A 17,410-nucleotide genomic window follows, 5' to 3' on the forward strand; every position below is an offset into this window, starting at 1 on the left:
GCAAGTCATTTGCCAGATGGATCCAGACACTGAATACCTTAAGCCCCAGCCCTCTTTTCACTTAACCCTCCTCCTTTTAGACTTGTGTAGAGCATTGCCTTCTTGATAGTCTATAGCTGCTTTCAAGTCCCAAATACCTGAGAATTGCCTCAGTCAATCAATACCTTTTGTCATGCTCTATTACAGCTGATCAATATGGACAAGGATGCAATGAGGTGGAAGCAAGATGTTTTATTCAATCAAGTTTTGGTCTCTCTTATTGATCTGGATGTTTTAGTGGTGTTTATAAAACTTCTATATCCCTCTCATCTAGTTTATTTTATTCCAGCTAGTAGGAATTGTTTGTATAGAAACAACTGCATGCAACATTCTTCATGCAGATTGAAGTTATCAGTGTCAACTGATGTACGTTCCAGATTCACTTCCATTGTTTGAGAAACATAGGATGAGAGCACCAGTCATGTGACTATCTCTTATCTGTGCAGTGGGAGTTGTTGAGGCTCACACACTGGAATTCTCTGAGTAACCTGTGCTCAGAAGACACACTCAGTGTAGCTGCCATGATAAAAATAATCGGGGGTGGGGAAAGACAAACATTGTATGCTTTTTCTTACATGTCCATGCTAGCTTTTTAAGCTTTCAGGTGGGAGGTAAGGATCTCCTCAGGAAGGAGAAATAAAATAGTGTTATGGAGAGACAAAGGGGAAAGTAGAATGTGAAGATAAATGTGGGTGGGAATGAGAAAGAAGGGTAATGGAGGCACTCTGGGGAGGGACGACTAAGACTAATGGTCATTTGAAAAACCACATGGAAACCTACGCCTATAGAAGCTTCCTGAAATGTATACATATATGAAGGAAATCTAGATGGGATCACCAAATAGTAGGGAGGACAGTGCCCCAAGTAAGCATCTTATTCCACAATATAAAACGTCAAGTACTAGAGGTGGGTTAAATTTTGTTGATCAAAAGGGTCCCATGGAAATGTCCCAACACCGCAGGCTGCTGCCACGGCTATTGGTTGCTCTCTACAATGTTATGGTAAAGTCCTATTGCTGAACACAACACTTACTGACGTCCTCAAACATGAGGAGATTACATTGCTACTGAACTCAAAGTTTTACCCCTACCAACCAGTGTTTGTTTTATTGGACAGTTCTTTACAAGATACCAGCAAAGTTAATTTTCAATGGCACCCAGATATAAACCCTGGAACCTTCAGTGGTAATCTGCCTGTTAAGATATACTGGTGTAATAGTGTCACAAATATTATAAGAGTAATCAACCGCTTTTAAGAAATCAAATTTAAGGCCCACTCCATGAGATGGAACTTATACCTGACACTCCTGAGTGGCCAAAAACCTGAGACTAGATAGGTATTGCTGCTAGGTATTGCTTCTTCTGCTCAAGGAACAGAGCAATAAAATGTCTCCTAATGGCACACGGCTATACCAATAGATTAGTATTACATCTGTATCAGAGAAGCTTCTTTTTGCAACAAACCAGTCTCAGACTACAGCTGGGTAAGGCACACTTTGGAGCATTCAGTTCTAAATGGGATGTCCTCATCGAAGCCCTTTCCTCAAGGCTAATCTATGTGGAAGAAGAGGAAGGCAGATTTTCAAGAGCCGGTGGTGGGGAATGATGGCAAGGAACTGTGCCTTTCAGGCACAATAGGACTGTTGCACACAGGAACTCAGAGACTGTGGAACTGTGCTCCTTGGTAGACCCCTTGTCCAGGAGTAGTTGGACAAAACAAAATGACATCAATGATATTTTTGTGACTTTTAATTTTTCTTTCTTCGGTATTTTTTGTCTTATTGCTCTTTTGCTTGTTTGCTTTGATTTTCATTTTGTAGTTTTGGTTTTTTTTTTTTTGGTGTGCATTTTTTGTTACTTCGTTTTTGAAAAAAAAAAAAAACCAGGAAAAATGACATAAAGTTGTCTGGGTGGGGAGGTGAGGAGGATCTGGGAGGAACTGGGCAAGGGAGAAATATGATCAAAATACATTGTATGAACATTTTTCAATAAAATTCTTTTGGGGGGATGAGACTGTTTTTAGTAGTTGTGGCAAGAGAGGGAAAACTTAAGAAAAATTATTGATACTTATTGTAGAATAATGACCAGGATGATTAAAAAGCTGTCTATCCCGAAATGTATTTGTATTTTTTTTAAAACTAGACTATGTTTTTCCTATTGCCTTTTCAGCAACTTCTTCTGAGGTTACAGATCTAGCAAATAATCTAAATAATAATTCTGGAATTAGAAACCACAGGTTCACTGTGTAGCCATCTAAAATGGAATGGAAATCTAGAAAACGAACCAAGTGGCTTTCAAGTTGTATTTCTCAAATTGTCAGCAGTGCTAGCAATACCAGGCCTTTCTCCTGCTTACCCTGGACATTTTTCATATTTACTTTGTGAATTTTCACAGGGTAGGATGGCTCTCTTTAATAGCTAAATGTTTATTTGGATTAACGTTTTCATTTTGTAGCACATTGGGATAGAAACATCACTCCTTTGGGGTTTTCTTGGGGGAGTTAGAGAGTCACAAAACACATTCTGTACTCTCTATTCATGGTTTATAAAACATTAGTTCTTAGTAATCTCTTCAACATATCTTTGGCCAAGTCCTATGTTGCATACTTGATTTTATGATTCAGAATACAACAGGGAACTACATCGCAAATTACAACAGGATTTAACCCAGAGCAAATGAACAGACAAAACAAAAACCAAGCATAAAGGAGAGATAAGATAAACTACTGATACCACGAGGATGCCAAGGAGTTATTACATCAGTTGAAGATAACTATTGGGTAAGTTAAGGTCATGGAATTTTCAAGCTTAAACCAGATGGAGCAAGGGTAAGCTCTTATCTCTTCTTGTTAGATAAAGAGAGCCTGATGATTCAGGGTTAGAGTTCAGGAATTCAGACTGGAGGGATGAGGAAAAGGAACAAGACAAATGTTTTTTTACTGTGATCTAAGGAAGATCAGCTTTTATGTAAGTTCCTTCTCTGAACTCTAAGGAGAAGGTCTGTGATGAGATGACTAATCGAGGTAGCTGCTTAGTCAATGGTCTGGAGAGATGAAGAGTTTATCTGTCACTTAGAGTAAAGGAGACCAGTGGGTCTTTGGATGAATTTTGAGAGATCAAGTGATGGATGCTGTGAGACAGGTTGTTAGCCTTGAAGGAAGGGAGAAGCCTAATCCATCTCAACAAACATTCAGGGCTCCTGTTGTTTGCAACCAGTTGTGATAGGCAATGGAGATAACCCAGATGAGTATCTGAGAAAACCTGCTCTCAGTAATCTGTTCTACAGAACTAGAGCTATGCATCATAAAAACAGGGATAGTCCTGAAGTAGGGACAGCTGCCTTTAGAAGTTCACAAGAAAAGGGAAAGAAACAAGGCCTAGATCTGTGATCCCAACAACAGTTTTGGGTCCACCATTATGGTAGCATTTTACATGAGCTATTTAATTTTCTCAACAACCAACAATCCACAATAGTTTATATTTACTTAGTGCTTATGGCATTACAGGATGAAGCTTTATTTAATAAACTTTCCCCACTGTATGGAACAAGTATTATATTTCTTGCATCACATTTGAGGAAGTGATGTGCAAATCATTAAGTCAGCCTGTTTTTTTAAAGGATATTACATGGCATAAAGTTGTGGTTCCCTTGAAAGTGGCATGGTAGTTAAAGAAAAGTGCCAAGGAAAATAAAATAAGAAAAGCCATCTACTAGTAACACAAACAAAAATGCAAATAGTTAAATGATTCTTCAAAGCTTCTGGCATGTAACATTGGAATTTTTCTAGAAATGATACTTTCTATGGGGAGACAGAAAAGTACACAAGAAAGAATATTCTGTTTGTATTCTTAGTGAGGATGCTGTCTTTTTACATTAGGAGATATCATATAATTACTATAAGAAGTAGTTTTAAGATGTCGAGTATCCATTACTAGTTTAGTAAATTGACAGTTTGACAAGAGCATGACCCTCACCATGCTACTTACTCCTAAATGGAAATAAGGTTTGGAACAGTGTTCAGTTTTACAGTTACATGCATACTTCAAAAAATAGGAACACACTTTCACTTATGAACTTTAATACATTTTATAAAATGGAATGATAAGATGCATATTTGTTTTGTGATTAGCTTTTGGCTCATCAATATTTATGCCTGTGGGCATGTAGATACAGCTCATTTTTTTCTCTAGTTACACTGGAGGACATTTTATAAAGACATCACAGTTGATGTACAAATTAAAAAAGGATAATTGGGTAATTTCCAATTTTCTACTATTAAAATAAAAGCTGCCTCAAATGTTTTTATGTCCATATTCTGGTATGCAAATTATGCTCCAGCCCATATTCCTCTAGGTTAAAACCTTTATAAGTTGGATGAGTAGATGTGTTGAAATCCTGATTCTGTTTCTAATTTTAAAGAGGTTTTTAAATCAGTCTTCATCAAGTATGATTTCCCCCTTTCACCTTTCTGTGTATAAAGTTTATTCTGTTGCTATGATAAAACATTCTAGCCAAAACCAACTAGGAGACAGAAGGGTTTATTTGATTTACATTTCCCAATCACAGTTCATCATTATGGGAAGCCATGGCAGCAAATCAAGTATTTTAGTTAGAGTTACTATTGTTGTGATCAAACAGCTTGACCAATGCAACTTGGGGGTGGAAAGGGTTCAGTTGGCTTATGCTTCCACACTGTTAATCATTGGAGAAAGCCTGGACAGAAACTCAGCCAAGGCATGAAACAGGAGGTAGTAACATGCTGAGGCCATGGAGGAGTGCTGCTTCCTGGCTTGCTCCTCATGGCTTGCTTAGCCTGTTTTCTTTTGGAATCCAGGAATAGCAGCAGTTTAGAGATAGCACCACCCACAATGGGCTGGTTCTTCCCCTATCAATTAATAATTAACAAAATGCCCTATATGCTTCCCTACAGGAAGATCTTTTTTATTTTTTGTTTTTTATTGAATAGTTTATGTATTTACATTTCAAATGTTATCCCCTTTCCCAGTTTCCCCCTCTCCCATCCCCATCTCCCCTCCTCCTGCTTCTATGAAGATGCTCTTCCTCCCACCCACCCACTCCTCCCTCACCACCCTGGCATTCCCCTACACTGGGAAAATGAGCTTCACAGGACCAAGGGCTTCTCCTCCTATTGATGCCAGACAATGCCATCCTCTCCTAAAATGTTGCTTACTGGGTTGCTCTTTGGCTCAAGCTCAGTTACCTTTCTTATATCGTCCAGCTCCCTTGTCTATGGATGGTGTTGTCCACATTAGGCTGGATTCTCCTCCATTAATTATCAATCAAGATAATCTCACACAGACATGCCTGCAGGTCAGTTTGACAGAAGTAATACCTCAGTTGAAGTTCTCTCTTCCTACGTGACTCATCTAACTAGGATAACACATTACTACATCAAGAAAATTCTACTCCATTTCTAGTTCTTAAGGATTTTTAAAACAAGGAATGTTTGTAGAATTTTATTGAATGAGTGTTTGGTAACTATGGTGATGATGTGTTTTTCCTTTTATGAAGCTATGTAATGAATTGTATTAGTTTCCTAATTATGAACTAAATTTGTTTCTAGGAATCACCTGAAATCTATGATGTTTAATTTTTAAAATTTATTTTGTGGATGTCCCGCTTACATACTGGTACTTAAACATTTGAATGGTATTTATTTTTTCATTGCAAACATTTATTTATTTATGTGTGTATATGCACAGATTTGTGTGGATGTAGGCTCCCTAGGCCAAGAGATCTGGTCGTATCCTTGAGAGCAAGAGTTGTGAGCATTTGTCTGATATTTGGTTTGCTATATGGATGCTGTGCCCACATGGCACTCCCCACATTTGCACAGCAAGCCCCATTTGGTGAGTTATCTCTCCAACATCAATTTGATTTTATTATACTATGTCAAATTTGGATCCAAGATTGATACTGCTTTTGTAGAATTAATTTCGGGATATCATTTTTGTCTTCTCTTGTCTAAGAAAATTGACATATTTTTGACATGAATAATTGAAAGAACTTTCATATACAGTCATTCAGTTTAGAACTTCCAAGTGGGTAATAGTTGATCACCAATTTCCTTTTGTCAATTCTTATGGGATCATTTGGGCTTCCTTGATTTTCTTAAATTAGTTTCGATGACTCGTGTATGGGTGTGTATTGTTTGTTTATCTAAAATTTCAAATTATTTGCATGGAGTACTTTATACAACTGCCTTTAAAATCTGATAACTTCTCATCCATATATAACTATTTTTTATATCTTTTATGTTGTTTATTTGTAAATTTCATCCCTTTTGGTCATTTAGCCAATGTGTTATTTTTTTTAAGTGATCAACTTCTTGCCTTTTCAACTTTTGTTTCATTTTAAATAAATATTTATTATCCCCCCTCATTACTAGCAAGCTTAATCTGCTGTTACTTTATAATACTGCCCATTGATGAGCAATTCATACAATTTTTAAAACATAAACATTAAAGGATATAAATTTCTCCCTAAGTATTACTTTATTTAGCTTCATGTTTTATGCATTTTGTTAAATAGTACTTATATAGACAGTTAAGTCCCATAATTCACAACTATGAGTTGTTTTTTTTGGCTCTAAGAATATTTAAGTTTTCATATGTTTGTATTTATTTTCATAATGAATTTATTTGTATTCTGCATGAAATATTTGGTTCTTTAAAATTTGGTGACTGTGCTTCATACTCTAGAATATGATAAATTTGCATATGCTTTCTGTCTTCTTCAAAATAACAACTACTTTCCAGCTGGTAACAGTGTTCTGTGTATGTTTTCAAGACTAAGTTACTCAACATGCCACACAAATTTTTTTTATATAATGTGAAATTACATATAACTTATTGCACTTCTGTTAGTTTGCCTTTCACATCTGAAGGCATGATCCTCAGTACACATGAATTCAACATCATTATAATTACCTCAACAATGGCAATTTTAAAGGAAATTCGAAGTCTCCTTATCTATTGCATATTACTATTGCTTTTAAGTTTTATTTTGCTTACATTATTATATTAAGGGATTTTTTGCTTGCCTGGAATATTGATGCTTATCTTTGCTTTCAACTATTTTATTTCTTTTATAAGTAACACATAGGTACGTTTTATCTGATTGTGTGTATGTGTTAATGTGTTTATTTAGCTTGACAATTTTGCTTTCGAATGAAAGAGAACATACATACGGTTGTATTCATTTTATTGGCTGAGATATGTATTATTTTTCTTCTGCTTTACTTTGTGTTCTACTTTTCCACGATTCTTTTAGAACTTCACTTTCTTATTTCTTGAGAATTTAAATATTTTCTTTCTTGTTTAATTTCTCCTCTACAGGTGTTAAGACTATAAATGAGTGTCTTCTATCACAGAGTCAAGAAAAATTTAAGTGCTGTGTTCCTAAACCACTACTAGACTGTTTTCCCCTTATATCCCCCCATTTCTAGTATTTAGAGGCAGCATACAAGGTTCAATTTGTTACCCCACACAAGGCTACAACTATTCCCTTGCCATAGAATGGCTATCCTTTGCCTGTCTGTCTGTCTGTCTGTCTATCTATCTATCTATCTATCTATCTATCTATCTATCTATCTATCTATCTAATTTGTCTTTCTATAATTTACTATTATCTATCTATCTATCTATCTATCTATCTATCTATCTATCCATCTATCATCTAGTAGCAATGATTATCTGCCTATCTAACTACTTACCTGTTTATCATTTATCTATGAATTAAACATTTAAAATACAAATGTTTTTTCCTAAACATCTAGACATTCCTCTTGCTAGAAGTGGAGGATCATGCTCAGTTTTGAGGCAAGCAATTTCCTTATGCCGTTTTGACAGGTGTATGAAGGTCTGAAATAAAGGGGGTGGTGTGCAGAAATGAAATTGGATTTGTGTGTCTCCTGAGTGAAAAAAATTACAGAACATGATTCTTGGATGATATCCTTTAGGGATCAAGAAAACAAAAGGGATTAACCCTAACACTATATTTTTGTCTCATACTTTATTTAACCCTTAATAATATTCTATTAAATCATTGCCATTATTCCCATTTCATAGATAACATATTGAGACTAGAATATATGCTTACTAAACTCTAAATTGAGACTCTTGTATATTTAATTTTACAGTCCATGTTCTTTCTCTGAAATAATGCTGCCTCCCCCTCCCCTCCCCACAGATGGACAGCTTCCAGAAAGTCTTGTCTGAACAATCATGGTGAGTCGTTCATTGGCAATTTTCATAGCAAACAGTGCAGTTATTTACCCAGCCTTGGTTATAACTTTGCTAATTGCTAGTGCTCATTCTGTTAGTAAACATGGTATTTACGGATTCCAGAAAGAGCCCAGATTGTGGGAAAACCTAAACAGTGATCACATGAATAAATGCTCTCAAGGTAAATCTTTGTTTGGGTTCCACAGTGAGGCAATTTTTACTTTTAATTGTCATTTTTCATTTTTGACCATATAGCTCATATTCCAAATTCGCTAAACCTCTGAAAATAATTAAGCTTTCCACAAAAAAAAATCTCCTTGTGTTAGCTTGCATCGTAAATCTCATGGACTACATGCATCTGTCTATGGAAGAGCCTAGGGGACTATGCTTGTACTTGCTGAAAGTCACCATGCCAACTCTCATAGATGACCCCAAAATAAGCTAAGTTATGACGCTCTATCCTCTTGGAACACAGCACAGACAAAGGAGAGAGAAAAGCCTCTCCCAGGTCCCAGGTCCTCAGCTAAATGGGTCTAGAGGAGATTTAAGGGAGCCCTAATATCTGGGTAGCCCGTAGAACAAGCAGTGAAGATGGCGCAGGGACCAGCCTCATTGGTCCTTGTTTGATTCTGTTATGCCTTTGCTGGTGGAACACAGCCATTTCTTCTCAAAACCCAGACTGGAAGTGATGTACTCAGGGCCAACAGTTTGTAGCCATGTGGGAAGGAGTTAAGAGTGTGGTGGATGTCAGTTTAAGGGTGCAGTGATGACAGGTAAGTTCTCCATTTTAAAGTATCACCAGATATCAAGACCAGTAAAAGTAAAGAGAAGGAGCCACTCATTGTTTCCTTTTTATATAGCCATGTGCACTCCCAGTGTCTCCTGAAATGTGCTTATCCCAGAGATTAGAAAAAGCTAAAATTTTCATTAGGAAAGTCTGCCTCCAAATACTATTCCAAGAAGAAGGTACTAGTGTGCTGTCCCAGGGGGCAGTGGGCGGCCCTAGCTCTATTATTAAAATGAAATGTGTATGTTTACATAATCTTAACATTCAGGGAGAAAAGTATGTATGTCAGTATAGTTTTTTTTCAGAGGAGTTGAAATTGAACAAAACCAACTGCCCTTCTGGGTCTAATGCTACTTCAACCTTGGATACAAAAATGAAGATGAATTCCCAGTGGTCAAATAGCTCAAATGCTCACCTATGATATATTTTTTTTTCTGACTGGAGCCTAACAATTGTTTTGCTGCAGTAAAAATTACAATCAGCTGGAGCTGGTTCTGCTATTTTAAGGCTCTGTACTGGTCGGACAAACAAAATTTTATTGCCCAATGAATACACATGGAAAGAAAAATTCCCCAACAGGTGCCGACACTTTAAAGCGGAATGGAAATCTAGATCAAACCTGGGTGTGGCCCAGTGTCTTTTAATGTGAGGCCATGATCACACATTACCATCTTCTCACTGATGTTTATGATACATTATGGTTAATACGAAGAAATGGCTAGGTGGGAAGTGATGAAACACTTTTAAACTTTTGTCACCTATTTCCGGTCTGTATTTGAATGGTGCTTTCAGAGTAGTTGACAGACAGAGAATCGAAGGAGTTAATCCACCCACCATTTCTTTGTTTTGACATTGTGGGGTGCATTGCAAGTGCTTTATATGCATGAGTGGGACTGGATACGAAGTCTATTTTAATGTTATAATTTGGACATGCATATTTGATGCATTGTTGCTGATTTCTATCCCGCATAATCTTGTTCCCAGTGCATATGAGATTTCAGTGTTTCTCTTCTGAGAAGCTCTTGGGAGATGTGCAGTTTGCTTATCCATAAGGCAGTTGGTTCTGTGGACCAATTGAATATAGACAACACAAGGAAGCACATGGTTAAATATGACTTACATTAGCAAGTTTCTGAATTAGGTGGGAATTAAACATCTTCATTCAGATTCTGCCACAATTCAGAGTTCATCTGCCTTTCCACTTGTCCCTGGGACTGGGTCATTTTGTCCTTTTGATGGTGATGATGGGGAGGGCACTCAGAACTCAACAAATAGATGGAAAGCTTTTAGGCCTTTTTCTGCCCTAAGAACATTAACAATGGTATTACTAGTCATAATATTTTCCTTACCTGAATAAGGATTTCTAGAAACAAACCACTGTGCAAATGATAGCACAATGGCCCCAATCTTAGTCAAAATATATTTTAGTCCAGTTGTTATGGTGTCACAGTAATGGCAACATACTGCCTTAGTGTCATTTTGCAGCCAAGCAACTTGGAGAGGAGTCGACGCTTCCCAAGTGTCTTACAGCTATATCTAATCAGTCACACTGATTGGTGTACAGTGCATGGGCTGGGATATACACAATTCCAGATAGATCAAGGACAACATTATCGTTGCTGATACCTTGAGGGTGTTTTGCTATTTCACCCAGCATTCCACAGAAACATGTCAAAGGCAGCCTGAGTGTTCCTGATTTCATTTAAAACCTAGATGGGGTCATGACTCTGGACTTTTTATCACACTTAGGAGATGAAAACAGTTAAATATCAGCTTTCCTCGTTCCAGACTGCAGGAACAGGGCTACAGAGGAAGCATAAGCTCTGCTCAAAAGTGAGAAAACCAGTTTGAGTACAACTCCCGGAGACAATAGATGGTGACAAGAAATTATTTTCTCATCAGGCAAACAAGCCTTATTTCAGTTGTATTATGACATGTAGTTTTGGTGGACAAGGTTCCCTAGAAAGAAGAATCCTTATTACTAATCTCAGGCTATGTCAGATACCTACACAGGGGAAGGAGGTCCTTCCATGCTTCTAGGTCAAGTGGTGGTAGTGCATATTGTACATTCCCAAGCAGGATCTAAAAGACTGCCTTTGTTCGTCTAATGCTAATGACCATACCTTAATTGCCGTCTTAGTACCAGTCCTTAGACTCATAGTCATAATTTATTTCCCATCTTAGTTACATGTGCACTTTATTGCTTCCTGGTTTTTTTTTCAACTTGACACAGAATTATTTGAGAAGAGAAAATCCAATTGAGAAAATGCCCCATTAGTTAGCTAAGCCTGTGAGGGCATTTTATTGATTAATCATTGATATGGGTGGGGGGACAGATCATTGTTAGCAGTGCCATTTCAAGACACTTGATAAGAGGAAGCAGCTGAGTGTCCCTCTGGGAGCAAGCCAGTGAGCAGGATTCCTCCATGGTCTCTTCTTAAGTTCCTACCTCTATGTTCCTACCTCTGCCTTCCCTCCATGGCAGATTCCAACTATAAGCTACAATAAACTCTCTTTTCATAATACTGGTGTCTTATCACAGCAATAGAAACCTATCTAAGTCAATCGCTAAAACCCATTTAGGTTTTATCTAAATTCAGTTTTAGAAATAGCTAGTAGTTCTAACAAAACATCTACCACCATTTCTCTTTGACAGACATATTACTGAGTCCCAGGAACTATGTTATTCTAGAAGTGAAAGGGTTCACAGAGAACCCACTTTCTGGCCTCTCATTTTACACATAAGGAAACAAGACCAGAAGTATTAAACCATGAGTTAGTAAGAAGGTAGTAATGGACATCCCATGGAACTGTAGAATTCAGCACTCTTTCACATTATAGAATTGTACTTGTTCAATGTGGGAGGAATTTGCCTTCTTTCAAGAGATCTTTGTGCAATGGTGACAACAAGATCCTAGAGGGATGATGATGTTACATGCCGGGTGTGGCTTTGACACTATTCCCTACTGACTAGCCATCTCCTAGCCCAGTGCATACTCTGGTAGGGCACAAATATGTATTTGGTGGATAGACATTTCCTTTCTAACAGATCCTAGGCATTTTCAGAAATAGGTCTGGTGACATTTGTCATAAAGGAATCATGTATGCCAGATACGGGCCAGTTATCATTCATATGCCAATCATGTCTATAAATGACATGGGGCATGGAGAAAGAACTCAGATACTTGCTTAGGAATGGGGTGGGGAATAGTCCTGACCGAGCCCTTGATATAGGCTGGAAGAGTGCTGAATAGGCTTGGTCCTGGTAGCCTTACTGTAGACCCCTTACTGGATGTGATTCTGATGACTGTTAAATCCTTTACCTAATTTCTAAATTGACGTCTCTCTCAGTCTCTGTAAAATTGGTTCATTATGCCTATTTTACAATCCATCTACATTAAAACCATTGGTTCTTACTAACAGGTCTTCTCAAGCTGTCTTTCCTTTCCTACTAATTAGGGCAGGAAAGTTTTTGGTAAGACAAGTTCTGTGTCCTTCAGGGGTTTTGAGTAGAAATGAGGTAAATAAGTCACTGTAAACAGACGTTACTGATCCCCAGTTTAAGGCAAGTCATTTGGAGAGGAGAGTATGCAGTTAGAGCTGAATATATTGGATGGCAGTAGCTTAATTTGCTTTAGTTGTTGTTGACCAGATTCTCTCACAATCCTTGTTTAATATAATTATTATGGCTATTAGTGTAAGGAAATCAAGGTTTGTAAATTGGCTTGTCACATGCTCAAGGTCAAACATCCTGGAAGAACTTGATCCTTGTTTTAGTATTTTAAGAACTTTTCTCCCCATTTTTTTTAAGAACACAGGGCCCAAGGTAGATAAAGGATATTTCTCGGTCTTGTTTCCAGTACATGCTACTGTAGGTTTTCTATTGCATAGGGCAAAAGCTGGGTCCCAGCATCCAACTACTCCCTTTCAACGACCCAAAGATCTGCTGACCCAACGAAAGGAAATTATCTCTGTAAACTCTGCCTTTCAGCATCCTGTAATTTATTGCTTTTGCTTTTCAAGCATTCATCATTTTGTTCTCAGTCTAAAAGAACAGTTTAAGTTGAAATCCTAATTAACCTTTCAGTAAGTGCTGTAAGTATGGTATCATATATATTCCTCACAAAATGAGAATGACCTAACACGTTACTAGAACTTGCTGGAACAGGACATGGTGAAAGATGTTGACACTCAGATTGACAGCAGCCAGTTGTTCAGACTAGTAACACAGGAAGAGGTATTGGTTTTAAGGTAAGTATAACTATTTGGCCCTACAGGCTGTTTTCATTTGCATACTGTATTCCTTGCACACTTTCAGTTTATGTTTACATTCATGTATGCAATATTGATGTGTATACTTATATATACAAATGCATGTATAAATGACACACATACATTCACACACATATACACACAATAGGCATATTTTATACAGGCATATACATGTATATATATATATATACACAGGCATATATACACACACATTTATATGTATATATACATACACACATATTCTCTTTTTCCATAAAATGCCTCATTTAAGCCCAACTTAGGCATCAGGTAGAATGGGCTGGATAACTGCATCTTTGAACTAAATTCACAAATAATAAAAATTCCAATGAGTCTAGACAAATCACAAATAAAATCTAGTTCTAAGGGTAGATGTGTGTGGAATTTCCCATTATCTTGACATTTAGCCAAGCCTTGTGGAGGAAATACATAGTTTTCCTTTTGTGGCACTTGAAAAGAAATATTGTCTCTTGGCAAAAACAAGGCAGCACTGTCTAGCACTGTTTAGATCTGATTCTTTTATGTTAATGGAACATTTTGGAGCATAAATCCATGAATATGGTGTGAGCTTCTATAATAAGGTCTGAACCACATTAGGCAGACACAGGGTAGAAGCAAGAGAGTTACTCAGCAGCCTCTTATTGGCTACTTACTGAAGAGCAGACAGCCATCTAAGTGGTCTACTACTTGCTACAAGGTTCATTCATCACAGAATTATTCCCACACAATTTCTGTAATGAGCCACAGGAGTTTGAATGAACAGATATGATGAAGCCCATTGACCATAGCTGAACGGTCCTGTGAGAACTGAAGACCAGAGAGCAAGAAGTCCATTACAGGGGAAGGGGCGACACTCAAAGACTAAGGTTTCATGCATCACACACAGTGTGCCTAGAAACTCGGAGAGACTGAACAAAGCAGAGTAAAGATACGAAAGGGAAAACACAGTTGGAGGAGTTTCAGGTGATGAGTAGAGACCGAAATGGAGGGTTGATCTCAGGGCTGGAGACTAGAATTCTACTCTAATTATCTTGTAATTTTCTATTCCCACTTCATAAATGCTAAGGATGGAGAAGAAACTTTCCTGTTTATAGATGCCCACTGGCATCCTAATGTAAACAGTATCACTTTCTGAATCACTGTGACTCTGACTTACAACTGTTATATCAATGAAATGAGTAAAATAAAGGCTAATTCAAAGAGCTGCTCAGATTTTCTTCTAGCAAACTCACTACATGGTGTTCTTCCAGTGCTCTGGTTAGATTCCTAATGAACAGCTTTGATGGCCACTTTTTGGTTTTTGGTAATAACAAAAATAAACCCAAGGTTCTTGTACTTTTAAAAGCCATCTGAAATAACCAGGCAGAGCCCTTGTTTCTTTATAGTCTGGGTGTCCATCCCAGTGCAGGCAGAACTAATTGAATACTCTCAGTTCCCTTCAAACGATATGGCTGTACATTTTTACACTGAGCTGGACAAGATTCAGCACTTCTGTGTTGAACATCTGCACAATTAGATTGACAAGTGAGTGATTCTGATTGCCTGGTATATTCCTGTCCCCTCCAATGTTCTTCTTTGAGATATATGAAACAGTCTTGTTTTCTACCTAGACACTAATGGAACATCAGGAGTGACTTGAAATGACAGTAGAAAATTCATTACATTTTTCTCCGGTTGCTGGTGGCAGCACGAGTATGCTCAGCAGTATTATTTTCTTGGAAACAGGATATAGGATAAACTTCTAAATGTAGCAGATAAAAATCCTTCAGTCTCTGGATGCTTGCAGGATCCTAGACAAATGACCTAGTCAAAGTAACCTCCAATTCCCAGGGTATACAGGTATTTGTGTTATGTGTGGTCATACATTCTACACAGCTACACAGGTCCCCCCTGGAGTACCTACTTGATTTCTCTGCTTTAGCCACGTCTAAGAATATTCACAGAGTCTCTCTACTCTGGTTTGTCTTGTCAGTGAGTGTTTCTGACATCGTACAGTAAGTATTCTGTAAGAGTCTTGAAATGTTCATGATGGAGTAATTATATAAATGTGGTGAGGCTACATGTAGCAATAAATGTTCCAGATTCCTGTTGTGGGGTTTCTATCCACCTTAAACCATTTATGTTCCCGGATAAAGACACACATAGTATTTTATTTATAAATACGCCTTAGGTAGCACAATAGCTGGACAACTGCCTACCCTCCTTGCTGTTCAGATCTACCTTCCTATCGATAACCCCATTATTATTTACTGTGCTTCATCTGGGCTGCTCTTAGCTTTAATGGACAACCCTCTGGGCCATTTCCCTTGTCCCTTTGCCCATGACAGCAATCCAATCCTGTACATTCTTAAATTGCATGGTAGTTCTAGCTGCTTCTCTCTGCCTCCTGGTCTCCTTTCCCTAAGCCTGCAAAATCCTTAACCCCACCTATGTCTATTCTTCCAAGTTATTGGCTGTCAGAATCTTTATTCACCAACCAGAATTAACTGGGGGCACTGTCCCTTAGTGTTTTACAGGCAGACTTGCCTTTGGAGCAAACAGTTTTAGGGGCCCCAAATTAACATTAGGCTAACCCACTACAACTAAAGACATTCTCATTTATACAAAATAAGTAAGTAACTTAAATTTATTTATACAATATAAATAAGTAGAAAAAGGTAATATATATCTCATCAGTAATACTTAGTTAATATAAAATTAATAAAATATAAATATAGACAATAAAGAACCAACACTATTTTCTTGAGTCACTGTGCCATCAGTAGCCTTCTTTAAAGTAGCCCACTTCTTCCCTCCCTGCCATCCCTGTAATAAAAACCCAGAAACAGGGAGGGCCACAGGGACGCACTCCTGCTTCTGATAATGTAGGGTAGTAGAAAATGAAGTAGTAGAGTTCATTTTCAACACCAGACCTTCTAAAGTGTCTGGGACACTGTGTATTAGAACAATCATTGCTACTTCATGGTGGGCATATAAAAACTGTTACCTAAAATTCATATAAAACCTGGCCCTCTAAGATCCTTGTTGGATCCTTGTTGGGTATTCTAAAAGTTAAGATCCTTGTTTCCTTCTGAAACAGAGACCAGTCACAGCTGGGCCACAATCACTTCCTTCTTTGTGCGTCGACGTGTCATTTCTTTGGTTTTGTTGGGGCCTGTCCCTTTCTGAGTATGGCTTGTTTCCTGTTTCTTAGCAATTCCCCTTTCTTTCTTCAGAAATTCATCCAACCTAATTTTTTTCCAGCATCTTAAGAACTAATAAAAGCACAAAAGAGAAACAAGCCGAGAAAGAAATTAGGGAAACGACACCCTTCATAATAGACCCAAATAATATAAAGTACCTCGGTGTGACTTTAACCAAGCAAGTAAAAGATCTGTACAATAAGAACTTCAAGACACTGAAGAAAGAAATTGAAGAAGACCTCAGAAGATGGAAAGATCTCCCATGCTCATGGATTGGCAGGATTAATATAGTAAAAATGGCCATTTTACCAAAAGCGATCTACAGATTCAATGCAATCCCCATCAAAATACCAATCCAATTCTTCAAAGAGTTAGACAGAACAATTTGCAAATTCATCTGGAATAACAAAAAACCGAGGATAGCTAAAGCTATCCTCAACAATAAAAGGATTTCAGGGGGAATCACTATCCCTGAACTCAAGCAGTATTACAGAGCAATAGTGATAAAAACTGCATGGTATTGGTACAGAGACAGACAGATAGACCAATGGAACAGAGTTGAAGACCCAGAAATGAACCCACACACCTATGGGCACTTGATTTTTGACAAAGGAGCCAAAACCATCCAATGGAAAAAAGATAGCATTTTCAGCAAATGGTGCTGGTTCAACTGGAGGGCAACATGTAGAAGAATGCAGATCGATCCATGCTTATCACCCTGTACAAAGCTTAAGTCCAAGTGGATCAAGGACCTCCACATCAAACCAGACACACTCAAACTAATAGAAGAAAAACTAGGGAAGCATCTGGAACACATGGGCACTGGAAAAAATTTCCTGAACAAAACACCAATGGCTTACGCTCTAA

The 17,410-nt window shown here is 37.7% G+C and overlaps 1 protein-coding gene and 1 long non-coding RNA gene across 5 annotated transcripts in view; one reads left to right on the plus strand and one right to left on the minus strand.

The window, feature by feature from the left end:
* The window catches only part of Samd12 (sterile alpha motif domain containing 12), a 295,171-nt gene that overhangs the window by 84,479 nt on the left and 193,282 nt on the right, over positions 1-17,410 (minus strand). The gene's annotated exons all lie outside the window — the stretch shown is intronic.
* Positions 1-17,410, plus strand: part of LOC120093656 (uncharacterized) — a 69,725-nt gene that overhangs the window by 17,033 nt on the left and 35,282 nt on the right. For 3 of the 4 annotated variants that reach the window (XR_010053794.1, XR_010053795.1, XR_010053796.1), the window contains one exon: positions 8,250-8,287. This is a non-coding gene — a long non-coding RNA (uncharacterized LOC120093656). Of the gene's footprint in view, positions 1-8,249; positions 8,288-16,604; positions 17,224-17,410 lie in introns of those variants that run through there. The other variant, XR_005487116.2, reaches the window with a different exon arrangement.

This window comes from Rattus norvegicus, chromosome 7 (genome assembly GCF_036323735.1).
Source record: "Rattus norvegicus strain BN/NHsdMcwi chromosome 7, GRCr8, whole genome shotgun sequence".
Taxonomy (NCBI): Eukaryota; Metazoa; Chordata; class Mammalia; order Rodentia; family Muridae; genus Rattus; species Rattus norvegicus.